Below are 15,739 nucleotides of genomic sequence, written 5' to 3'. Positions count from 1 at the left end.
GTCAAAATCAGAAACATGACAGACTTGCCCAGGACCCTGGCTGAAATGAATGAGCTGTAACCATCATCTGCCTGTCTATGCCACACTATTCATGAGTTGGAAAGCTAGGAGAAAGGTGTTCTTTGCTGAGCTCAGGTCTTGTGATTGGCTCCTGGATGTACTTGGCAGTAAGAGAAAGGATCTGGCTAACAGGACCCTTCAGCATCTGTTACAGAAGGATGCCACCAGTGTTTCCCATCCACCCAAACTGCACACAGTGGAGGATGGCCCACGCCCCTAAAAAGAATTTCAGTGCTGTTCAGGAGGAAACATGAGTGCCTGGACACTGCAAAGAAGTCTATTCCTTTTCTCGTGTGATAGTGACTCTTTAATTAGTACTCTGTGGTAATGGCCACTCACCCATAAAGAGATATACCCAATTGTCCAGGAACATAAATCTACCTGTTCCACCAAGGATGTGTTAACAAACTGATAAATGCTCTTGCTGAAATGCAAGTATGTGAAGCCTAGGGCATTCTGTGAATCTACTGATATTTACTGAAATTGTAACCTTCACATTGACATTTAAGCTACCACCCTACCACACTGGATGTATAGTGATCTCAGGTCCCTTACTTAACCTCAGGACTCAAGTTTTCTCATTAACAAAAGGGGATATTGGTTCTAATCTCATACTTTGGTGGTGTTTTTTTTTTTTTTTTCAATTATCAAGTACTCTAGACCAGGGGTCTCAAACTCGTGGCCCACCAAACAATTTTGTGCGGCCCGCAGACTAATCCACGAAGTTCAAAATATTTTGGATAAAATTAAGTAAGCCTAGGGGCCTACTTGTATTTTTCATTTCTCTAGCATCCTAGCTAGATATTAGCTTAGTTAACAGCAGTTGTGATGCGAACTACAGTTTCTGGTCGTTTTGTGACACTGAGTAAACTGCATGTACGATTGTGCTTGTACTGATTTTTTTTTGTTTTCAACTGCAGTGAGAAAAGTGTTGCGTAACAGTTGCCTTTTGTAGACCTAGTGCGGCCCGCCGAACGGCTGTGATCTTGCTCTGCGGCCCACATGCTGAGTTGAGTTTGAGACCCCTGCTCTAGACCTTGTTATTTTTGTCCTAGTTATAACCTCAACTGCCTCCTTACAAGCATAGAGACTGTTAAGTGGAAGAACCTCAATTCTTTAGTTGTTTTTTTGTTTTGTTTTTTTAAGATAAGATTGAGGATAGAAACTAGGGAGAAAAAATATGGAGGGAGAATTGAGTTGCTCTGCCAAAGAGAAGCAGAAGACTTCCTGCCACCTGGAGAAATCTGTGGGGGGTGGGGGGGGGTGAAGAGCAGGTGGGGGGGGGGAGGGAGAAGGGGAAGAGGCCGGAAGATGGCAGAGACACGATGGTGCATAAAGAGAGCCCTCACAATGGACCCTTGGGAAATCCTCCCCAAACAGGCAGGTTCCTATTAGAGTAGAAATGTGACAGGACAAGAGCAGATTCAAGGAATGTGAGCCCAAGGGGCAGAGAAAGCCAGAAGGACACAAGTCCCACCCCACTTGTAGCCTGACCCTAGGAAGTAGTAGAAATCTAGGATCTAACGCTCCTTGGAACGTGGGATTTGGCGGCTAAAGGCAACTTTATAGAGATCTCCAGGGTTAGGTGAGCCGCCAGCTGACTTTGGATTCTGTCTTTGCATTCAAATCTGAGAAACAATAGAATATTGAGATTTCTAGTGGTTTTTTTCAAACAGAAAAGGGAAAAAGGAAGGCTCTTTCTCTGTTATTCCAACTTTGATCTTTTACTCATTCTCTAAGGGCAGAAACGACTGTTTATATGTTTTTGTGAGTTAAAGCACTCTTGAGGATTTTTTTTGTTTTGTTTTCATTTATTGTTGTTTCCTGCTGTGGATTTTAACAAAGTTCTCCTTTCAACAAAAGGTTTCAACAACCAGCTCTCTACAACTGCATTGTGCTCGAGTTTAGATTCCTTTGTTTGTGGGATCTTTGGCTGTGTGTTTTATAGGGTGCACAATTAATGACAAGTGTGAACAGTGTGTTTCTGCTGCTCAGAAAAACCTGCGGTGAGAGCGGCCGCCACCCGCCACTCCCCAGAATGCATCTGATCACAGCTTCTGCACAACACACAGCTCCAGGACGATCTCCTCTGTATCCCGGGGCCCCTGCCATTGCAGACACAGCCATGCTGCAAAGCTGAGGCAAAAGCAGCCAAACCCTACCCTGGCTGTGAGCTCCGGAGCGACCACAGGTGAAAAGACAAGCTAGCCCCGTCGGATTCTCTTTCTTAGGTATCTGAAACAGGAAACGGGTAGGAGAATAAATAGCGGGAGTGCACATCGATGAAGGTGTAAGATAGCTTTAGAGGCCACGAGGAGTCATGTGCAAGCCAGAATTAGAACACAGGTCAGTAGCAAAACGAAAATGAAGGAGACATAAGAGAACCCCATCATATGAACAGATGACATCATATGAACTCCATCTGTTCCTGCTCCAGGTATGAACAAATACAAACCACTCCCTTCGCTGACCTTCTCACATTCTGTCTTCTTCCTCTTCCTATGCCCCCCATTCTCTGCCAAAACCCACCAAGGCAGAGCAGTTAGTTTTGCCATCAGAGCTGATGGAAGTACACCTCTCCAATTCCCTTGTTCTTCCTAATCCAGAACAAGATTTACAGAAGACACGCTGACCATCTTGACACAGGAAGGCATACGACACCTTTCTCAGCTCAAAATGTCTAGATAGAAATAACACCTCAGGCCTGACCTGTGGTGGCGCAGTGGATAAAGCAGGGGTCCCCAAACTACGGCCCGCGGGCCGCATGCGGCCCACCGAGGCCATTTATCCGGCCCACGCCGCACTTCCAGAAGGGGCACCTCTTTCATTGGTGGTCAGTGAGAGGAGCATAGTTCCCATTGAAATACTGGTCAGTTTGTTGATTTAAATTTACTTGTTCTTTATTTTAAATATTGTATTTGTTCCCGTTTTGTTTTTTTACTTTAAAATAAGATATGTGCAGTGTGCATAGGGATTTGTTCATAGTTTTTTTTTTATAGTCCGGCCCTCCAACGGTCTGAGGGACAGTGAACTGGCCCCCTGTGTAAAAAGTTTGGGGACCCCTGGGATAAAGCATCAACCTGAAACACTGAGGTCGCCAGTTTGAAACCCTGGGCTTGCCCAGTCAAGGCACATGTGGGAGTTGATGCTTCCTGCTCTTCCCCCCTTTCTCTCTTTCTTCTCTCTATCTCTCTCTCCTCTCTAAACTGAATAAATAAATATCTTTCAAAAAAATTTTTTTAAAAGAACAAAAAGGAAATAACACCTCAGACCTTAAAGTTTCCTACCGCAGCATTCTTCTCTCTTACCGAATCTAATTGCAGCTCTAGAAAAAGAGGGGTTGGCTCTTGCAACCCTCCCAGCATGCTGACTCTAACACATCACAAGCTAAATAAGAAACAAGGGCAGCATGGTGTGGGAGAAGGGGCAGTGTTATATTTGCTGTCCACTCAGACTGTCGATTCGATTGGTAGGAAAGAGAAATGTAAACTGGAAACGGAAAGCACTATCATACAGGCCACAATATATAGGTTTGCAGGGAGAAAATAGAGTTAAGTGTGTTTTCAGGATGTGGCTCACCCAGAGTAATTTATAGCTGTAACTGGCATCCCTAATACCATAAAATTGTCCATAGGAGCTACTTTTAGGCTTTGAGGATCAAACAAATAGATTCAAAACATAGATAATAGAGTACCAACTGCTGCTTAACAGGAAGAAGGGAGAAAAATAATTTGCTACATGTGGCTGGATTCTATCCCATACCCCTAACACAGCAATCCTGCACAGCTAATTTATTCGCATGTGGGCGATTGTTGCAACGAGGGAAAGTGCTGTCAGTAATGGAAGAAACAGCAGACAGGACAGCCTTAGCCAGCAACTGAACAAGGGTAAGATTTTAGAAGCCAAAGAAGGGGCCCTAGAAAATGAACTGAGTTAGAGAAAATGAACTCCTCCTGAAAGCAGGTCTCCTTACCTTAGATCCGAAAAGGCTCCACAGTAAGGAATCCATATTTAATTTTCAAATTACTTGAAAATAGGCTATCACTTCAATTAAGAAACTAGATGAATTCCTGGAACTGACCTGTTTTCTGACTTTGAAATTAGCCATGAATAACACAGACCAAAAGGCGTGCGCATGTGTGCGCGCACACACACACACACACAAACACACTTCTTTCTCGACCCATCTCTTTAACAAAAGATCTCCTTCCAGCAACACTGTTACAGAGTGAGAGCTGCCTGACCTGTGGTGGCGCAGTGGATAAAGCGTCGACCTGGAAATGCTGAGGTCGCCGGTTCGAAACCCTGGGCTTGCCTGGTCAAGGCACATATGGGAGTTGATGCTTCCTGCTCCTCCTCCCCTTCTCTCTCTCTGTCTCTCCTCTCTCCCTCTCTCTCTGTCTCTCCCTCTCCTCTCTAAAATGAATAAATAAATGAATTAATTAAAAAAATACTAAAAAAAAAAAGAGTGAGAGCTATAAAGTCAAAAGAAAAAAAATGTGTCCCTGGCCAGTTGGCTCAGCGGTGGAGCGTCGGCCTGGCGTGTGGGGGACCTGGGTTCGATTCCCGGCCAGGACACATAGAAGAAGTGCCCATTTGCTTCTCCACCCCTCCCTCCTTCCTCTCTGTCTCTCTCTTCCCCTCCCGCAGCCAAGGCTCCATTGGAGCAATGATGGCCCGGGCGCTGGGGATGGCTCCTTGGCCTCTGCCCCAGGCGCTAGAGTGGCTCTGGTCGTGGCAGAGCGATGCCCCGGAGGGGCAGAGCATCGCCCCCTGGTGGGCAGAGCATCGCCCCTGGTGGGCGTGCCGGGTGGATCCCGGTCGGGCGCATGCGGGAGTCTGTCTGACTGTCTCTCCCCGTTTCCAGCTTCAGAAAAATACAAAAAAAAAAGAAAAGAAGAAAAAAGGAAGTCCCAAAATTAGATGCACAAAGTGCTTTAAATTTTAGGATTTGGTAAAGGACACTGTGTTATTGTACATTGTTCATTGTACTCCAATCAAGAAATGTAAAAAAAATAAAAATTCAGTTTACCAGACACTGAAAATGAACTTGCTCAGGATAGGTTCGCAAGAATGCAACAAGCAGAAGAGGCAGTGACCCCAGTGCAAAGTGGCCCAGACCCCAGACCTTCTAGCTGGCAAGCTGCCCAGCAGAGAAAATACAACGCTATTGAATTTGTAGGCATCTCAGTCAGTGGGTGGGAGGAAGAGGGACTGGAAAAGCAGGGATAGACAGGTGAATTCTGGAAGTAGAAAATTATTTTTTCAAGCATAAAAGAACAACTTAAAAATATTACTGGGGAATTAACTCACACAAAGGGTTCTTAGCAGATGAGGGGATTAAGGGGACATATATGTCATATAAAATATACTCTGTGGCCAAGACCCCTGACCATTAAGACCACAGATAGTTAAACAGAAAATATGTAATCAAGCAGAAGGGCGGTCATATCCACATGACAAACCACTTCACTGCGTATTCACATTCTAGTCCTGGGCCCAGATTAATAATAAAAGCAAAAATGTAACTACTTACACACATACCCTGAGGCAGAGCATCCCCAGGCCTGCACATAGGAGGCAATGGGAACACTCGTTCACAAGGACTTTAATTGTTTTGCATTTATTTTTCATCTTCTCCCCCATTTCTTCTGATGGTGATTATGATTGTATTTTGAAATCATGATCCACCGCTGCAGCACTGTAATTACATAAACACGGCATTATAAATGAAGGCTGGAGCCAGAAATAGCAGAGCAGAGAGGGGTGCAATTTGTCTTTGTGGATGTAAGTGTGTGTGTATATGTTTATAAATACCTCCCATTTACACGGTATTTGGAAGTCATTTGCTAGCCTAATCAAGGGGGGACTTAGGAAATAGAACAAGAGCCTCATTTTCAGTTGAAGAAGATGAAGGTAGGAAAAGGCAGGTTTTCTAGTCATGATCAATGGAAACAGTGAGGTAAGAGCTAGGCTTAAACTGAGCTCAGATCCCTGAACTGGCTGGCAGTTGAATAGGCACTAATGGCTCTGCTTATATACAGGTATCAGTCTGAGGAAGTACAGAGTGTCAGCCCCTGCAATCTCAGAGAATGTCTCTTAAACCCCATTCATAACAGGAGAACTACCCCCTTCCTTACTCTCACTCATTCTTGCCTCCAGGACACTTCCCAGAATCTTTGACCAAGAGCCATAAGAGTTGGGAGATAAACAACCCAAGTTCTTCCACTCTCAGGACAAAGGAAAATTCTGACGTGTGTTCCACAAGTGTCACACAGAGCGTGTAATATATTCTAAAATGTGTTAAGAAATTATTTGAGACTCATCCCTTTCAAAGATGGAGCCTAGTTCACCCTCCCCTTGAATGTGGGCTACACTAAGTGAGCCACCTCATGGCCACGACTATATGAGAGTAATGTTATGTGATTTCTAAACTAGGTCATAGAAATACTGTTTCTCCTCTGGATCACTGCTTCTGGAGAAAGCCAGCACCATGTCATAAGAACATTCAAGCAGCCTTTGGAGTGGTCACACAATAAGGAACTTAGGTCTTCTGCCAACAGGTATCACCAACTCACCAGCCATGTGGTCGAGCCACCTTGAAAGTGGATCTCTGGTCCCACTCAAGCCTTCAGATAATGCAGCCCCAACCAACATCCTGACTATAACCTTATGAGAGATCCTGAACTACCCAGATAAACCACTCCAGAATCCCTAATCTGTAGAAAATGTTAGTATAATAAATATTGCTGGCCCTGGCCGGTTGGCTCAGAGGTAGAGTGTCGGCCTGGCGTGCAGGGGACCCGGGTTCGATTCCCAGCCAGGGCACATAGGAGAAGCGCCCATTTGCTTCTCCACCCCCCCCCTCCTTCCTCTCTGTCTCTCTCTTCCCCTCCCGCAGCCAAGGCTCCATTGGAGCAAAGAGGGCCCGGGCGCTGGGGATGGCTCCTTGGCCTCTGCCCCAGGCGCTAGAGTGGCTCTGGTCGCGGCAGAGCAACGCCCCGGAGGGGCAGAGCATTGCCCCCTGGTGGGCAGAGCTTCGCCCCTGGTGGGCGTGCCGGGTGGATCCCGGTCGGGCGTATGCGGGAGTCTGTCTGACTGTCTCTCCCCATTTCCAGCTTCAGAAAAATACTAAATAAATAAATAAATAAATAAATAAATAAATATTGCTGTTGTGTTAAACCATTAATTTTTGGAGTAATTTGTTACACAGTAGTAGATAACTAAGTAGAGTCCTAGTGGTATTTATCCCAGTTGCCCTTAGTGGTAACCTACTTATCATCTCCTTCACTATGCTTCATTATATCACCTCCAAAGTAAACTACCTAGAGTCCAAATTCTTGTCTCAGGGTCTGCCTCTGGAGTCTACGACACAGCCTGTAAGGTCAATACTATTATTATCATTTTCATTTGAGGGATGAGAAAAAGTACCCCTAGGTGAGAGTGACACAACAAATAGTGGCAGAACATGGTTTTCTGATTCCTAATCTACTGCTTCTTGCTTCACCACAACCATATCCTTCCCTACCCAACTCTCTGAAGTTTTAAGCACTCTCTTCTCTCTCCAAAAATACTAAGTCAATTTGCACAATCACTGAGGACCTAGACACCCATCATAATCCCCGAATTTCCAAAACAGGCAAATTCAATAACAAAAGCAAGAACTTCAAGTCGCTTAGATTTCAGCATATTTGTTCTCCCTAATGACACCGGAATACAGCAGACAGCAATAGTTAGCAAATTAATGGATCATTCTTCTGTTGACATTAGTGCAAAGACTGGATATGATCTACCTTGTTTAATGTGTGAGCTACAGGTGCCGGCCTGAAATTGTGGACCAATGTCACTCATCATTTACTAATGTTATGAACAAACGACCATATTGCATGGGCGAGAAATGGTGAAGATAAAGCCCATATATGCTGCGCCTTCTGTGCTAATCACGTAAAATGAACAGCCAATTTCAACTGTCAGGCAGTTCATCATAATCATTATTATGTTATGTGATAATTGGGCATAAATGGGACGTAAATGACTCTTTTGGGGGGAGGGGCATTCCGTTTAATAGAGTCTTGCAACAGCAGACAAGCACACAAGCAGGGGAAAATCACTTCCCACAGCAGTAGGTGAATGAACAGCAAAACGGCCCCTCACAGTGGTGGGCAGGCAATCCGCAATCCACACTGAGGGCAAGCACCTGTAGCCTTACGTAAATGACTCTTGACAGCACCATTTTATATATCAAACAATTTTTGTGTGTGTTTGTTTCTCCTCCCTGGGGATTTTTCGGTCTCCCTCTCCCCTTCGCGTCACTGCGGTGTGTTTGCGCTGAGTCAGAGAGCACACAGAGGCTTTGAAAACCAGACAAATCCTTCCAGGCATATGATCCTGATCAAGTCACTTCACATCTCCGGGTTTCTTGCGTGAAATGGAAACGGGGCCTCCCCAGCAGGGTCGCCCTGAGAATCAAACGGGAAACTGAAATGCAATCCCTAGCTTAGCGTCAGCGTGCAGTAGGTGCTCATTAACCCATTTATGCTGGAGGCTGAGATTTTTGAAATTCAGTTCTTCAAAGATTTTCCAAAAATTCACATCACTTTTTTTTTTTTAATTTTTTTTTTTTTTTTTTTTTTTCCTTTTCTGAAGCTGGAAACGGGGAGAGACAGACAGACTCCCGCATGCGCCCGACCGGGATCCACCCGGCACGCCCACCAGGGGCGACGCTCTGCCCACCAGGGGGCGATGCTCTGCCCCTCGGGGCGTCGCTCTGCCCGACCAGAGCCACTCTAGCGCCTGGGGCAGAGGCCAAGGAGCCATCCCCAGCGCCCGGGCCATCTTTGCTCCAATGGAGCCTTGGCTGCGGGAGGGGAAGAGAGAGACAGAGAGGAAGGAGGGGGGTGGGGGGTGGAGAAGCAAATGGGCGCTTCTCCTATGTGCCCTGGCTGGGAATCGAACCCGGGTCCCCCGCACGCCAGGCCAACGCTCTACCGCTGAGCCAACCAGCCAGGGCCACATCACTTTTTGACAAGCTCCCAGCATGCCAGGATCTGCAGCAGTGACTAACTCTGTGCACCACGTGATAACGTGCACCCTCAGGAGGCAGGCACACGTGGAAAATCAGACCTCGCGATGACTTGGAGCAGTGGGACATAAACAACTCCCACGTCACTAACGTTCCAATAATGGAACACGAGGCATGAATGGGCTAAAGTTCTCCTTGCTGTCTCTTTCGTCAACACTAATGTCAGAGGTTCTAGATTATCTCCCCACAAGTCTTCACTCCCTGCCCCGCATCCCATTCCCAAAAGCATCGCCCCACGCCATACTCCCAAACTTATTCCTACTTTAAAAACGATACTTCCTACCATCTGAAAGAAAATTACTGACATAATCAGGACAAACGGTTTTGAATTCAGAAGTAGAAAAAAACATTTAAAATTTACCCGGGAGTAGGAGTGCCGACACTTGAGCATGAGTGAGTTCAGCTATGGGAAAATGATGACAGCAATTTCTCTCTGCATTCACTAGCTGGTGAGGCGTGGGGATGTATCAGTCACCTGAAAGAGCTGAAGGAGAGCAATACGCTGTGGCTTCCCGTCGTGTTCACCCAATGGGAGGCTGGTGGGATTTTAAAATAATTTAGCAAATACATACAGATAGAAAGTGTGCATGAAAGTATTTTACACCCTGCTCTGGCTGGTTGGCTAAGCGATAGAGCGTCAGCCTGGCATGTGGAAGTCCCAGGTCCGATTCCTGGTCAGGACACACAGGAGAAGTGACCATCTGCTTCTCCATTCCTCTCTCTCTTCTCTCTCTCTCTCTCTCTCTCCCACAGCCATGGCTTGGCTGGAGCAAGTTGACCCTGGGTGCTGTGTCTGGCTCCATGGCCTCACCTCAGGCCTAAAATAGCTCGATTGCTGAACAACGGTTTCAGATAGGCAGAGCATCACCCATAGGGGGCCCCCTTAGGGGACTTGCTGGGTGGATACTGGTCGGGGCACATGTGGGAGTCTGTCTCTCTACCTCCCTGCTTCTCACTTTAAAAGAAAAGAAAAAAATATTTCACATCCTCACAGCTGCGTGCTCTTCTGGGATTTGGCAGGTGCTATGAAGTTAAAGAGTTTACCTCTCTGATGTGGAAGATTGATTTGTGACAACAATGCCCACAGATAAACACAACAGCTCATGACAACAGTAGCAACAGTAATAACTACCATCTCTTAAGGGCCTAACATTAATTTGCATGTCAAGCTTCAGAAATAACTAGCATGTCTTACACCTCACTCGATCCTCTTGCAGTCTGAGTGGGTATGATTAAATCCATTTCAGATAAGCAAACTGAGACCCTGACAGGACACACATCATGCCCAAGAGACCCGTGAGGAATAAGCAAAAGAATCATATCTGGAATCTTAAGCCTCATATTCTCGTTTCTTATCAGACTCCCTCCATTAATAAGTAATTAGCTTTTTGGTTTGAGGGATAAATGGAAGCTAATTTATAACTTCTCAGTTAGTGTGGGTTGGGAAAAGGTGCTGATCCACTGTCATGGAGTGGTGTGATGAAGGCCTCCTCCCCTCTCCCCTGTACCTTCCTCAGGGAAATTCACTTCCTGCTTCCTCTGTCGCTGTGATGGGACCTCACTGTGCAAAAGGAAGAAGCACTCTACACACTGGAGGCGCGGGGTTGGGGGAGGTCTCCATGCTGCTGTTCCCCACTCGCTGCCACCCCTGCACAGCCCAGACCCTGCTCGGACTCTTTCCTAGCCCTCTCACTTGGAGCCACTAGAAGGAAATGCAGTGGTGGGAGGAGAAGGCGAGGCTAGGGTACCTTTCACTGCATCCGCTCTGCTTCCCCATCGCATTTCCGGAGGTGGCTACCTCCCATCCCGTCATGAAGACAAACCCTGCAGGGCGGCAGCCCCTCCTCCACTGTCCCGGCTCCAGTGTCACAGCATACCCCCCTTGTGCCATCAGGTACGGCTCCCCTGACGCGAACCCCTGGGTGTCCAGGATCCTTGTGAATCTCCTACAGTATTCTTAAATTTCTTAAATTACTTTTCTGTTTGGATTCAGCTTTCTGCCAGAGCCCTGACTGGTGCATTCCAGGACTGGTACATTCTGCTTCTGGTTTGCGGAATGGGGTCAGGAGGCCAAAAGGAAAGAGGGAAATCAAGAAGAGTGTGAATTAGCTGCGCCTGCCATGAGTTTCTATAGCTCCCAAGTACAGGCATCATCAGAGCTCATTGCTACAAGTGCAACAATCAGAGATGCTTCTAGCATGGAATCCCATACCCAGAACGCGCCCCAAATAGCACTGCCTGTTTCAGGGTTTCCTATGCTTGAAACATGGGGATGGGGGAGGGACGGGAGGCAATAATATCCATGCTGCTACATCAGTCTTCCAGCGTCCCCAAACCTCCGCAAGACCTTAGAGAGTAGCGTCTAGCGGGGCCAGGTGTTGGCAGTAAGTGTCCTCCTTGGCCCGACACAAGAAGGTGGCCCCTTGGGCGTACTAGGGGGCACAAGTAGGGTAACTTAGCGGTGACTGAGAGGAAGGCAGCTGAGCTCTTGGCAGCCTCCGTGGCAAAGAGAGTTCCACACTCGCAGTCACAGAGGGACTGCAAGAAACTGTTGTTTAAACTTCTGGCCTTTTTAGGATGGGCTTAGAAATCAGCTGCTCTCAGGGATGAGTTCTTGGCAATGTCATGGGGAAACGTGATTAAAAAAACAAGTTTAAGAAAAGGTCTTCCCAGGGTCCTGGAGGACTCGCAAGGGCCTCTGAGCAGGTAGCAGTGAGAAAAACAATGACTAACTCCTCCTTCCCTACTCCCAACCCATCCCTCAGACCCAGAGGCCTCCACTTCCCTCAGTCCCATCAAAGACAGAAGAGGGCCTAAGAAGAGAAAGAAATTTGGAGGAGCTTTCGGTCAGAAAAAAAAAAAAAAAAGGTAATTTCAGAACGTGCCGGAGATTGTGTGACCTGAGAGAAAACCTGAGAAAGGTAACCAGAGCATGGAAGGAAATCCAAATCGGTGGCCAGAAATAGATCAGCTCTGGAAACGGCCAGGTACAAGACACGCAATGGTTAAAGCAGTCCCCAGGTGGCACATATGCCCCATTTCTGGGAGCCACTGCCCTAGCCATGTGGGGCCAAGAGGTTGGAAAGGAAGGCTGGAAGGTGGCGGTGTGCTCTGGCATTAAAGCAGCATCTGCAGTATTACTGGCTGGACCACAGAGTGCAGAGGCATCATTCTCCTCTGGGGAATAACTGATCACCAAAGGGTCCCGTCAGGCTGCTTGTCTCTCCCTGAGGTCCGGCCCTGGGTTCCGCACAATCAACAGAGTGCTTCTGTGTGCAGAAGGCTGGGAATGCAGTCATCTCCCTCCGCTTTACACCTGTCTGCAGACCAGGACCAACACCATCCACTCACATTGCCTGTGAGCAGCAGCTGAGGCGAGGGCAGGAACGGGCTCTGCCTTGGCGCTGGCGGTCCGGTGGAACCCAGTATAAACCCTCTCCAAATAATGTTTTTAATGGCCCAAAATAAACTCACAGAACTTCAAAAGAAACCAATTATACTGAAATACAGTTACCAAAATATTTTTTAAAAACAAACAAACCGGTGATGTAGTAAATAATTGTGTATCTTTATTAAACATTAAATAGTAAGATCTAGTGGTGGGTGTAATAATTTAAAGCTATGGACATAATGAATTTTTCAAGATATTTACAACAATAGCAATATGATATGAAAATATTTACACTATCCAGTGGAACTGTTCATTCTACTGTGGTTTTTCTGACCTATGTTTATCACTGATGGAAGGGTGATTACTTCCTTTTAGACGTCAGTGAAAATAGCAACAATTTTTCCATCTCTGAATTCTCTCCATTTGCCTTAGGTTACAAACTTCTGACATAAATCGGAATGCAAATGACAACGACCCTCTTCAGTCACTGTGAGTGCTGTAAGAAAACATGCATTCATCTTTTAATTGAACTGAACTAGATACAAATCCCTTAGACCTTGGCCTGAAGGACCCTGAAATCTGGGAAGCATCATATAGAGACAATACTTCTTGTCATCCCCAAATCTATCCCAACTAATGGTTGTTCACGCTCCGCCTTCCCTGCTGCCACAGAGAAGCAGGCCGTAGCCACTGCCCTGTCTTCTTTTCCTGAGCCTTTTTCCTTTTTATCAATGTTCTCATTTGGGGGTTTGGGATAGATGGTTTCTGAACTCCACGGAGCTCATCAACTAGACGGAGGACAATCTGTGACTTTGGATGGCTTTTCTCAGCCACGTGATCAGATCTGTGCTTGAGGACAGTCCCTCTGGTTTCAGGATGGAGACTATCCCGCCAGTCCACCAGCTGTGCTCCACCACCACGGTCGTCCCCCTGTCTAAGTCACTACCTGCTCTTGCCTAGATAGTAGCTTTGTTCTTACCTGGTGTCCACCCATCTCTGTTATTCCCAACACAGCAGCCAGAGTGATTTTTCTCGTAAATCACTCTGTTATCTAATCCTATTCTTTCTCTGGCTCAGCGGCTTTCCATATCACTTAGAATGAGTTTCCATCTCCTCATCATAGTCCCAGGGTCGGAAACCTTATGGCCAGCTGGCCAGATCGGACCTGCAGATGCTTCTGTATGGCCTGTGAGTTAAATAATTTAAGGAAATTTGTTTTCGCTCTTATCATATAAACACCGACATATAAGTACCTCAGTTTTGCCCCTTGGGCCACAAAGCCCAAAATATTTACTATCTGGCCCTTTGTAGAAAAAGTTTGCTAACCTCTGGCAGCCAGGAAGCCAGAAACCAACCTACGTCACTCAAATGGGGACAGGGGAGGTGAGCGTTAACTCAGAGAATTGGTCTTAAGACTGAAGAGACAGAAAGACACAGTGGGACAAGGCAGAGACTAACACAGGAAACGACTACCACTCCACAGGTGGAGAAAGAAGCAAGGGAGGGAGGGGTGCAACTGACAGGAGCCAGAGAGCCGGAGCCATCCAACCGGGCTGAAGGGGAGGCAGCCGCGAAAGGGATGCCACGCCCAAGGCAGGGCAGGGGGAGGGGCCCAACCCAGCCGCTCACTTCCGCTCACACCCGATTTCACGCCAGTACCTCCTATCCTATTGGCTGAAGCACCTGGAAAGGTGTCGCCCAGGGGGCCTGCCATAGACAGCGGAGCAGCAGAAGGGACGCGCAGGCAGGGATAATGGAGTAGACAGGCAAACAACCTGAGCTCCCCTGTAAAGTGACGATAGCACCTGCCTTGCAGATTAGCTATAGGAGCTCAAGATAACTTAATTATGGTGTCCATAGCATGGCTTTAAAAGGTAACTGAAATTATCATCATCTTTACTGATATTATTCATTTCAACCCCTGCGCTTGGGTTCCCTGTACTGGGTTGTCCAAGCAGAGCATCACGGTGCGGGCAGAAGATAGGGCCGCGGTTGACTGTCCTACACCAACCGAAGTTGCGAGGAATGGGATGAACTTAGACCACAGCCGTGGCTCCCAAACATCCGGTGTAGATGGCCCCACAGACGCGCACCAAACCCCTCCCCCCAGGCAATGAAATCATTTTACGCCTCCCACTGTAGGCCAGAGGGATGGTGAGATCAGGAGTTTGCTGTTACAAAATGCACTCAGAGATGCACTGTGCTAATAAGGATTTTTTTTCTCCCTAGAAATCATGTATGTTGTTAGTGTAAACTAATTTCTGTCCATTTACTCACACTTCTTCCTTCCTTAGAAATGCCTGTTTGTGCCAACCTTTAAAACCACAAGTATAACAGCTTAGCTTAAAAAGCTTTCTCTGTTAAATGCCAGACAATGGAATCAATGGTGAGTATAATGAGATAAAAAGAATGTAGCCAGTGGCCCTGGCAGGGTGGCTCAGTGGGTAAAGCGTTGTCCCGGCATGTGGAGGCTGTGAGTTCAATCCCTGGTCAGGGCATGTACAGGAAACAATGAGTGATGAGTGCACAACTAAATGGAACAACTAAGTGAAAAAAACAAGTTGATGTTTCTCTCTCTCTCTCTCTCTCTCAACCAATAAAAAAAAATTTTTTTTTTCTGAAGCTGGAAACGGGGAGAGACAGTCAGACAGACTCCCACATGCGCCCGACCAGGATCCACCTGGCACGCCCACCAGGGGCGAAGCTCTGCCCACCAGGGGGCGATGCTCTGCCCCTCCGGGGCATCGCTCTGCCACGACCAGAGCCACTCTAGTGCCTGGGGCAGAGGCCAAGGAGCCATCCCCAGCGCCAGGGCCATCCTTGCTCCAATGGAGCCCCGGCTGCGGGAGGGGAAGAGAGAGACAGAGAGGAAGGAGGGGGGTGGGGGTGGAGAAGCAAATGGGCACTTCTCCTATGTGCCCTGGCCGGGAATCGAACCCAGGTCCCCCGCACGCCAGGCCGACGCTCTACCGCTGAGCCAACCAGCCAGGGCCAAATTTTTTTAAATAATAAAAAAATGAAAAGAATGTAGCCAGTAGGGGAAGTTTTTGGCACCTTAAATGTTACAAGCAGGCATGCAGATGGGCACAGACCCACTATGCATCACCAACTGAGAAGGGCCATCCGTCCAAGCAGAACCTCCTGGGACTGGCGACTGGGAAACCGGCCACCTCTGCCCAGCCACGCTTCAACTCCCTGACAGAGGA

Source organism: Saccopteryx leptura, chromosome 10 (genome assembly GCF_036850995.1).
Source record: "Saccopteryx leptura isolate mSacLep1 chromosome 10, mSacLep1_pri_phased_curated, whole genome shotgun sequence".
In the NCBI taxonomy this organism is placed as follows: domain Eukaryota; kingdom Metazoa; phylum Chordata; class Mammalia; order Chiroptera; family Emballonuridae; genus Saccopteryx; species Saccopteryx leptura.
Note: the sequence above shows the minus strand (reverse complement) of the source record.